The 11,592-nt window shown below is 38.5% G+C and overlaps 1 pseudogene; it reads right to left on the bottom strand.

The window, feature by feature from the left end:
* Positions 1–5,697: 5,697 nt before the first annotated feature.
* On the bottom strand, positions 5,698–6,312 carry LOC131812135 (eukaryotic translation initiation factor 3 subunit M-like; annotated as a pseudogene).
* Between the last annotated feature and the right edge of the window lie 5,280 nt (positions 6,313–11,592).

Raw genomic sequence — 11,592 nt, 5'->3', positions numbered from 1 at the left:
TGTGTACAGCAAAAGTTGGCTGACTGAGCAAGACACTTTCTCTTACTTCACCATGGAAATTTCCTTAGTTTCTATGAGGGATATTGCAATACTTTTTAAGGCTCTCATCATACGACCAAAGTTCCAAACAAGGCTCTCAGATATGTCCAACTTCAGTGGCTCATCTGGAGATGGTGATATGTGGTTCCAGTGGAAATTCACAAGTGGAAACAGTGGTGATGCCTTATGGGAGTCGGCGGAGTGGTGCATGGAACTATTCCCGGTCTGGTCCAATGCAAACACTAATTAACGTTACTGTAACACATCTTTGAGTTGCATAAGGGTTAATACTCTTTTTTGTGTGTTTAGTTTACTGGCAAGAATGACTGAATAACAGGGAGGACTAAACTCAACACCACTAAGGCTTTTCCTTTCCTCAGAAAGAGCTTCTGGCCATGAAAGGTGGATTTACTTGTGTTCACACTACTGTGCAAGAAATGGGAACGATCACGCCATCACCTCTTGTGATGCACAGGTCTTTTGTGCTATTCTGCCCAGTTGGGATGCTCCTACTTGTTTTTTAATCCCTGGTCCCTTTACTTCTTGGAGTAGACCCTGGGGCATTCTCAGCAGAGGGCCGTTGACACTGGAAATTCCTCCTTTTGGTTGATCAAAGCTGATGCTGCCTGACCCCACCCCAGGAAGTGGGGGCAGACACATCTGTTCATTCTGGCTTCCTGCCAATAGGGGATTACTCTCGGGTGAGTGGGGGAGAGGGACTTTTATGTCGGGAGGGGATTTATTGTTGGCTGACGGGGTGTGGCGAGTGTGAAGGGTGGGAACCACTTCAGCTCCTTGGCTGGATTGTCTGACTTTTTATGCAGCCGGGTTTAATCTTTGTATGTAGGTTCCAAGACTTTTGTAAAGGGCAAGGGCTGAATCGGTGAACTTTAACGATACACTGAGAAACTTTTTGGGAAGTATAGATTTGCAAAAAGCAATAAGTTTAGCTGACTACACACAGTAAGATACTGTTTGGAATCAAACAACGACTGAAGATGGAATTCTGGCAGTCCTCGCTGGTTAGTGGGCATAACCCCTCAGGGGGAAGGGGAATAGAAGCCAGGCCACTTGGTGTTCTGAAATCTGGCCTTCGTTAATGGTCATTAGACCACTTCCCATCCCAAAGTCTTCATAGCAACAATTGCAATGATACTAAAATTATGGATCAAATTTCCTTATTTTATGAAAGTATTACGTGCCAAGAAAGGAAGAATATGACGTTACATGGTACTGAACCAGGAACACCCAAAGCCTGGAGTAGGAAGGTTGTCTGAGACCAGAATATGGTCCTGAGCATGACAATGTTTCGGTGACTCAACAGATGAACATGAAAGACGTGTCATGGGCTTTAATTGAGTTTAGATTTAGAAGTTGAGAGAAAGCCAGCGTTTGGCCCTTTAGAAAGTCCTTAACTGTTTTTGTCTTCATGTTGTTTTTACAAGACCAGAGATTTTCCCTAGATAGGAACTACGTGCCACCTCACAGATCTTACCTAGTGATACAGTTTCTATGCCCACTGCCAGGCCACATGACAAAGTCTACTACAGAGGAAATGTGATTTATGGTCTGTGTTCTCCATATAGCAGGGATTCCTGTTTGAAGCCTCAATTTAAGGGTTCAGGCAAGGCCACAGCCCAACTATAAATGAGAAAAAGATACTGTCTCACCAGACATAGTCCCGGTTGCATGGTTTGCTAGTGGAGTGTGGGCTACATTTCAACCCTCACCAGTGTTTTACATTTTTAACCCATACATCTTTGTGTGCTTTGGAGTCCATCATATCTTACGGATATGGAGCATGATAACTTAATGGAGTTGTGGGATATGTCTGTCAGAAATCTTCGTTTCATAAGGCCCCATGAAAATCTTTCTGGTAAATAAATCATCCTCTGGGAAGAGAAATCAGAAGCAGACAAGTTTAATACAAGGGCAACACACCACCAGAGAATAGTCTGAGAGGATCCAAAGGCAACATGACGTCTGTCATAGAGCTAGATGACAGAGGGGAGTGTGTGGTGACTGTAGGTGACCTCTGCTAGTTGGCTCCAGCAGCCCAAGAAGTTTCACTCCAGACCAGCTGCAGAAGTTGGAGGCTCTGAGACGGACTCAGAGTGGCTGACTGACAATTTCTCCGGTATAGGATCAGTGAGGGATGTGGGAAATGTCAGCTCTGTACATCAGCATACACGTGCTTTTTGGAGAATTCCAGAAATACCCAGAAGTGGGGAAGAAATTTAAAAAAGGACTGGAGTCCTAAAATTGGGAGTCGAGGAAGAGTCATAGGAAGATTATTTGTTGCTGTGATTGTGATACTGTTTTTTTTATCCCATCGCAGGGGTAAACTGGGCAACCAGAATAACACGTACACATAGGAAAATGTGAAGCAATGATACATTCCACTCCAATCTAACTTTTCCTTACCACCTGTTCTGGAGCACAAGGTGGGGCATGATTACAAAATGTTCAGTCAACACCATTTATATATATTCCACTTGGGTTGGTCTCACTTGTTAGGAATGATGGAATATAAAGGATGATGAGCAACTTCCACAATTCATAATTGGAGGTTCCCAGGTAATTCTCTTAAATTTCTACTTCAGCAAAGTGATGAGGGGAGGACAACGTGGTGGGGGGAGAGGGCTGGAGAGGGGACAAGAAGTGACTGTGGGTAGAGTAGGAGTACAAGCTATGTGAAGGCGGATATACCCTAATTCAGCAACCAGGATTCCTGAGTTCTCTACCTCCTTCTGCTCCAGTCAGCAAAGCTGGACTGGGAAAATCATTTCCCTCCTCTGAGCTTTGATGTTCTCATCTGTGAAATGTATTGAATTGATTAGCTTTCAGAGTTCTTCCCTGAGTCTGATGCTCACGTTTATTCCTGAAAACAATAATTGTTGAAAGTGAAATTTTGCCTACCAACCCTGTGAATGGTTTGTAGCTTCCTTCAGTAGGATTGAACTGCCACCAGAGTGCCACATAAAAGGGTGAGCTTTCTAACTGGAGCCTTTTGGTCAGTCAAGTTGAGCCCTGTGTGTACACATACAGAGATATTTCGGACGGCTGGGTATTCCATGTTTTGCTAAGCTTCCTGCCCTTCCTTTGCTCTCCTGCTTCCTACATGTCAGATTTCTACTTCCTTTTTGGTCACTGTGTGTGTAGGACTTCCAGCCCTATCAGATTGGCTGGGCATTTTAGGCTGTGTTTTCGCAGTCCTGCCAAGATCAGCATGGTCATTTACCTCTGTTTATTTTCCCTTCCCAGACATCAGGTGTTGTCTGCATTCCAGCACCCCTGCAAAAATACTATCTCCCTTAGTGAGGCTGCAAGGCCTCTGATTGTTGCTAAATTTGGTGGACTTGGAGTCGGACCAGCCATCAGAGGCACCCATGAAACAGCAGCCCATGGCGTTTGATTTCTCCAAGTTTTCAAAATCTCTGCAATAGCAATTGAATGACATTGTTTATTAATGTTTAAAGATTTTATTTATTTATTGGAGAGAGAGAATGAGAGAGAGAGCAGGAGCGGGAGTTGGGGGTGGAGTAAGGGAAGAGGGAAAGGGAAAAGCAGGCTCCCTGCTCAGCTGGGGACCCCACGCCAGGCTCGTCCTAAGACCCAGGATCATGAGCCTAAGGGAGACGTTTAACCAACTGAGGTACCCAGGTGCCCCTTGAGTGACATTTTAAATAAGTAGTTTTTATGAGAAAGAGAGGAGTTCAGGGGAGGGACTAAGAGAAGAGAGGAGAGGAAGCTAAACTATAAGGGAAGGAATCCAGAGAAGAACGGACTCCTTCCATACTTCCTTCCATCACATATATGACAGATGACAGTGTTGTCTTTTAAGGATGTATTGGTCCGCTTTTTGATCAAACTACATTTCAACATTAAAAAATTAAATGTAGAGGCACATGGGTGGTTCTGTCTGTTAAGTGTCCTACTCTTGGTTTGGGCTCAGGTCCTGATCTCAGGGTCATGAGACGGAGCTCTGTCAGGCTCTGCACTCAGTGTAGAGTCGGCTTGAGATTTTCTTCCCTCTGCCTCTGCCCCTCTCCCAGCTCACATGCTCTCACTCTCTTTCTAAAATAAACAAATAAATAATTTTCAAGAATATTAATTTTAGATAGATTCTAATATCTGACATTTTGGCTACACTTTGTAATGCATCAGGTTCTGCCTTACCTAAGGAATTTAAACCCTTTTCCAGAATCGTCTCCTGAAACCCAGGTCCTGGTAATTCATCTCCCTACTAAAGAATCTTCATTGGGCTCCTTGACCCCAGTATATTTTTCTAGTTTTGAATCAAACTGATTTTTTTTGTCTGTTTCCAGTGCTTTTCCACAGTAGCTAATATAGTTGAAAATATATGGTTTTCATATACTTGAGAATAGACTTACACATCCGAATTCACAAAAACACTGAAACTACTATTCCTATAGTTAGATTTTCACTTTAATTCCTTATGGAAACTATGTTGGATTGAGGCCACATATTTCTTAAACTAGATGCCTATCAAGTAAGTACCTGAAATCTGCCACAGCTACTCTTATGCCCTCTGTATGAACAAATGAGGTGACCTGTGTCGTTTTCATCTGAACATTGTTGCAGAAGAAATAAAGAAAGATTATGTGGTTTGAGGATCGATTGACCAGCATCTATATCGATGACAGGAGGAAAAATGTGATTAAGTGAAGGCAAAGGATTTCTGTCTTGTAATATTGAAAATATTAACGATGGGGAGGAAGTAAAATACTGTGCACAGCTGATAATTATTGTAGAATTTGCTTTCCCAGACATCTTTTGTATCATGATGATAAGAAATACATATAAAATTATGAGGAAGGATTTAGAAGTGATTTGGCTCTCAATAAGGATAGAGGGAGAAATTTAATCAGGGCACTTATTATCATATATCAATATAAGCAATATAGGCCGGGAACAAATGGATGCTGCTGATGATTTTCTGTGTTTATGGAAAATAAAAGCAAGGGAAAGAAAAGATGAAACAAAAAATGTTAGATGCCTACTATATGCTAGTCTCATGCTTGGCAATAACCTCATTTAATCTTTATACCAACTTCCCTGAAGGAGTTTCCAGTATCCTCATTTTACGGATGGGGAACCATAGGACGTAGAAGGTAACTGGTCCAGAATCCCACAGCCAGGGTTTTAGCTGAGCTCACCCCTCAGAGACTTTATTTTTTCCACATTGATCTCTTGTGATTGGTTTTGTTTGTTTGCTTGTTTTTTATTCAGTTAATTCCTTCTTGTTCTGGAGAAATTACACAGGATTTGATCACTGCTATCTGTGCAATTCCATGTTATAAGTTAGTTACCATTTTGAAATCATTTTAGCCCTGAATATTCAACAACTCATCAGTTTCAAGATGGCATCTTCATTATGCATGTATACATATTATTTAAAATAAAGAATATCCTTTTTCATTTTGGCCAAAGCAAGGCTAAGTTTCTTCCCCTGAGTTCTGACCGCCTGAATCTTCCTGTTCAGGTTTCTTTTTCTTTTCAGTTTATAATGTTTTGTTATGATTTAGATTTTCTCAAATAACTATTTTATGCCATATGTGTGTGTGTATATATATATATATATATACTATTATATATATATAGCAGAACAACTATTTTATAATTTATGTATAAACTTCATACATAGTGTAAAATTTCAGAAAGACTCAAAAGGCTCTTTTTCACTTTCTTCAAATTTTGTTTCCAGGCATTAAATTTGTCATTCAGCTGTTGCCATTGCTGTTTTCCAAATGTCCGATGTGTACCTTGAATGACAACAAGACCATTTTAGTTCTTACTGTATCAATAACAAACACTTCAACATCATTAGCTCCAATCTGAAGTTCTTGAAGCAGTGTATCTAAGAAATTTCTTTATTTTCCACTGTCATTCCCCTAAAAGTAAGCAGTCTCATTTTTGCTATATTCCGTTCATGTAATATATGAATATATATGACGGCTTTATTATTCTGATAAAACTTGACATATGACGCAAATCTAGTGCTCACAGAAATGGTTAAAAGAATGAATAAGTTCGTCTTCCCAAAATTTGACTGGTTTTAATGTAAGAAAATAGTCAAAAGATAGTCAAAAAGAAATGCATCTCAATCATTCAAGGCTCATATAATATACATGTGGGCATCAGCCCGAGCTGGGAAGTGTTGTCCTCTGTGTAACTTCCTACCAATTCCACACATGAGTGTATTAGCTGGATACTTACTGATATGCTTTTTCTGGAGAGCCAATGAACCATTCTCCTCTGGTCGCAAATGTACTGTTATCCATTGTTCAAGTCTGATTATTACCAAGTATGTTTATGGAAACATATTCTCTAGATGTAATAGACCTTTCATAATTTAACTTATCAATGTGAAGGAATTATGAAATGTCCTAGCAGCATTAATGTTGAATCAATTAAACATCCAAAATAAGCTATGGTGTTTCATGCTTTGGAAGATGAGAAGTGGTTACAGGCAAATCCACAGGGACAGAGCACTAAAATTCCAAAGGATGAGTAATCACTCCTAAAAACAGTATACACCTGGGGCGCCTGGGTGGCTCAGTGGTTTAAAGCCTCTGCCTTCTGCTCAGGTCATGATCCAGGGTCCTAGGATGGAACCCCACATTGGGCTCTCTGCGCAGCAGGGAGCCTGCTTCCCTTCCTCTCTCTCTGCCTGCCTTTCTGCTTACTTGTGGTCTGTCAAAATAAATAAATTTTTAAAAAAGCCTTAAAAAAAAAAATATATATATATATAAAGAATAGTATACACCTGTCTGAGATGCCGTATAAAAATATAGGACAATGGTTTTCTTAGAAGCTGTGAAAAGTTAAAACAAGACACCAACCTCTCTACTTACCAGATGCGTTTCAGGACTGGTATGTCTCTATTGCCTCAAAATCAAAAGTCAGAATCAGAACAAATTACAATTAATTATTACCACTATGATCCTCCATCAAGAATCCTTTAGAAGGATAACATTTATTATAACTGCTAGATTTCTGAGTCAAAGATGATGAAAATCTCATTTTTTTAACATACCGTGCAATTCTTTTACATCTTAGAGAATATTTGGACAAAAATTTGGGAAATAGACACATGAAATATTGATTCTTATTTCTGGTGAGTAATCAGGTTAACCCTATTGGTAGAATGAGGTTGAGATAATTAATAGGTGGATTTGCCAAAATGAGTAAATGAATCCGTTACAATACATTATGTCACAATCCTATCTCTGCTACCATCATTTTAAAATAAAAATAACATTTAACAAGTTCTGTGCCCCGAAGTTGAAAATAGAATGTTATAGAGTTGTCATTATTTCTTCTCTGGGAAGGATTGTGACTGATAAGATAACTATTGCCTAAACTATTTTAGTATGTGGAATTGGCACAGATAAATTCTCTGCTCTATGTACTAATTACAGTAATTTGATCATTATAATGATTATAATTTCATATTCACTTTATATGAGATAGTCTCTTAACACTGCCTGTCACATCATAGTAAATTTGCTTGTAAGATTCTTTTGGGGGGAAACTATTATATCTTATCAACAATGTCTTTAGTGACTTAATTATGATATGCCTTCAGGATTTTTATAACACCTTCTTGTAAAGCCTGTTTTCTGAATGAGATTGCTATATTTCTAAGAGCTGTGTCAAGATACTGTTTTAAATAGTTACCTGCATGTCTAATATATTTATGAGAAAAATTATTGAAAACAACCTGAAATTTCAACAAGGAGGTACTTATTAAATTAATAATGGCATGTCTCTGTAATAGAATATCAGATATTTACCAAAAAAATGAGGAAATGCTGTGTACTGATTCAGACAGATTACCAAGATATACTCTGGCATGAAAACAGCAAGGTACAAAATAGTGAATATAGAACATATTTTTTTTATATAAAGTAGGGTGTGTGCTCAACCACTCAGCATCAGCATCAGGGAAATACAAATCAAAACCACAGTGAGATACCACCTCACACAGTGAGAATGGCTAAAATTAACCAGTCAGGAAATGACAAGTGTTGGCGAGGATGCAGAAAAAGGGGAACCCTCCTATACTGTTGGTGGGAATGCAAGTTGGTGTAGCCACTCTGGAAAACAGTATTGAGATTCCTCGAAAAGTTAAAAATAGAGCTACCCTACAACTCAGCAGTCGCACTATTGGGTATTTACCCTAAAGATTCAAAGGTAGTGATCCTAAGGGGCACGTGCACCCGAATGTTTATAGCAGCAATGTCCACAATAGCCAAGCTATGGAAAGAACCTAGATGTCCATCAACAGATGAATCAATAAAGAAGATGTGGTTTATATACAATGGAATACTATGCAGCCATTAAAAACTGAAATCTTGCCATCTGCAACAACATAGATAGAACTAGAAGGTATTATGCTAAGTGAAATAACAATCAGAGAAAGAGATTTATCATATAATCTCACTGATATGAGGAATTTGAGAAACAAGACAGAGGATCATAGGGGAAGGGAGGGAAAAATGAAACAAGAAGAAACCAGAGAGGGAGACAAACCATAACAGACTCTTAATCTCAGAAAAGAAACTGAAGGTTGCTGGGGGGGAGGGGCGTGGCAGGGTTTGGGTGGCTGGGTGATGGAAATTGGAGAAGATGTGTGGTATGGTGAGAAAATAAATTAAAATAAAATAGGGTGTGCGTGTATGTGTGTGTGTGTGTGTGTGTGTGTGTGTGTATCTCCATATCTATATTTTCTTGCATTTTCAATCAAGGAAGACTCTGGTAGAACAGATGGTTTCCTGAGGGTGAGGGTATGCATGGAACTAGACGAGTGGTGAATGGGGGCTTAAAGACAGACTTTCACTGTATTCCTTCTCTTAGATTCTCTGTTGGTGACTCCTGGGGCAATTAAAATTTTTTGATATTCACTCTGCCCACTATATCAAACTTTCTTTTGGATTTTGAGTCATATATATGAAAGCCTTTACTTGTTGTCATTTTATACTTATACAACTTTTGCAATTAGGTATTTGATCCATTTGTAATTCAGTATGGTGCATACTGTGAGAAACAATGGTTATCCAGTTGTCTCAGCATTATTTATGAAGAGACTGTCATTTCCCTATTGACTGGACCTGTTACCTGTTCACATGAGAAGTAGTTCAGTTTCTTGAATTTTCTATTCCATTACATCGGTTTGTCTATGTATATGCTCCCATGATTTAGTTACTTCGACTATCTGTTTTAAAATTTATAGGTTTGGTTTTCCCTCATTGTTCTTTTTCAGAGGTTTTCTGGCATTTTAAACATTTTTAAATAAAATCTTCCAAAAATTAGATTGTCTAATTGAAAATGTTGACATTTATTGTGCTAAATCTATCCATTAACTTAAGGAGAATTGATAACATTCTGATGGGGAGTAGTTTTCCAGTTGGTTCTTTTGGACTTTTCAAGTGTATAATCATATTACTTGCAAATAGTGATAATTCTACCTTCTCCTTCCCATTTCTCTTGTCTCTAATTTCTTTTTCTCATCTAATTATAATGATTAGTTAAATATGCTCCTAAAAACTCTGCAAAGACTCACCAAAGGAACGGTTTTAACAAGAGAATCTGGGTGAAATTCTTAACCCATTTATACAAGGCATTGTTTTGAATAACTGTTTTGGCTACATCAACATGACCTGTTAGTTAGAGATTTTTTCTTGATGCCTTATTTCTAAGAAATGAGAAATGACTTCACTTGTTATTAAAACCATCTTCAGTATAGTAAACTGGAGCTTTCCCTAAGGGCTAGTTTACAAAGAATCATGATTCATCTGACATACTGTAAGGAAATATACATAGACAAAAGAGAGATTTTAGCAGTTGACTGGTTAATCTCTCTTTTCCCCCAAGCCAGGTATATTGGAAATGATTGAAGTAAAATGTGTGGTTTACATCCTACTCCCCAACTCCTGTATGTTTGAATTCAACTCTCATATTCGAACATAGTCACGCCAGGTTTAAGAATGATCTTCCTCAACTATGGTAGCAAGATTAATTGTCTAGTGTGTTACATGATGATCTGTATATTTTATATTTATATCTAAAACTTCAGTAGCCAACCCATGGCTGAATTTAGTCCCAGTATGAAACAAAAGATATTTGACAACTGAATGGAAAGGATATCAACCAAACTAAAATTTGCTAAATTTAGGGATTTTTCATTCATGAGGTGAAGTGTTAGTAAATACTTTTGAAAACCTAAGGCTAGCATTGCCAGTCAAAAGACTGGATTTCCACAATCAAAATTCACAAATTTTCTTACAGACATTTACCTTTAGCATATTTTCGAGATGAAGGAGTTCCTTATGAAAGGAAAGGAACAAAGGGAATGACCAAAGACTACCAAAGTTAAACAGGACACGGTATAGCATTGATACAGACAAATTACACACACACACACACACACACACACACACACACACACATCCCAGGAGAGCCTCCTTACAAATCAATAGTCACTTGATTTACAAATCAAGTGTCCCCTTAGCTTCGAGGGGCCACAAAGGCCCATGCTCTTTGAGGATCCCTGAGTTTCGAAGGAATTAATCTGCTTTGAACCTCTTGATGCTCCTTTCTGGACCAAATAAATTTCAGTAAACCTGCCAGAAAACAAGAAAACAAGCTCAACATAAGTCTTCCCAGTTTTGAGTTCTAACAGTCCAATCCTCTATCTAGTGTAGTTGAGAAAAGAGAAGTGGCCATTTGGGAAGACTGATGAAAGTTGACCCTAATTCTAATTGCCACGTTTAGCTAAGCTAACGCTAACTTACAGGTCTACAGGAAACAGGCAGGGCAGAGCATCCATTCAGTCATGGAAGTCCACCAGCATATGTCACCACCATTCCCCAGTACGAGTGTTTTTTACCCACTATGTCTATCAACTTGGTAACACTGAGGCCATCTCTCAATATCAGAGAGTTTACATTTTGACCTAGACTTCCAATGATGAATAGCGGGTGATTTCTACCAGGTGAAAATCTTATTTATCTCTCCTAGGCTGAGGGTAAAAAAATCCTGAATGAGAGCCAAAAGACACATGAACTAGATTATATGTACTCAGAAGAATTTGTAAATCAAGTGACTGCTGATTTGTACAGAGTTTCTCTTGATGTGTATACGTGTGTGTTTTGTGTTTCACTTGTATATATCAATGCCATACGGTGCCAGGTTTTGTAAATTACCAAATATATAGTCATAACCTATTGAAAAGACTAAATACTGGCTTGGAGGCATTGGCTGAACTTTACCATTTTTCTTCTTATAATTAGATTTTTTTAAACTTAGCCCCACATACCGCTACTTTTAGCACGATGCAGCAGGGTCTAGTTAAGTTATGCTATATGCTTTTCAATTAAACCATAACTTTCACATGTGCATTTTGTTGTGCTCACTCAACATTAAATAAATGGATAACACCTGAATAAATTCATAGCCCCAGAGTACACCAATTCTTGGAACTAATTTACCAGTGAGAGGTTTTTCATTTTAGTTTAATCAAGAGTG

The sequence above is a fragment of the Mustela lutreola genome, chromosome 12 (genome assembly GCF_030435805.1).
Source record: "Mustela lutreola isolate mMusLut2 chromosome 12, mMusLut2.pri, whole genome shotgun sequence".
Classification (NCBI taxonomy): Eukaryota; Metazoa; Chordata; class Mammalia; order Carnivora; family Mustelidae; genus Mustela; species Mustela lutreola.
Note: the sequence above shows the minus strand (reverse complement) of the source record. Positions and strands in the feature narration are given on the sequence as shown.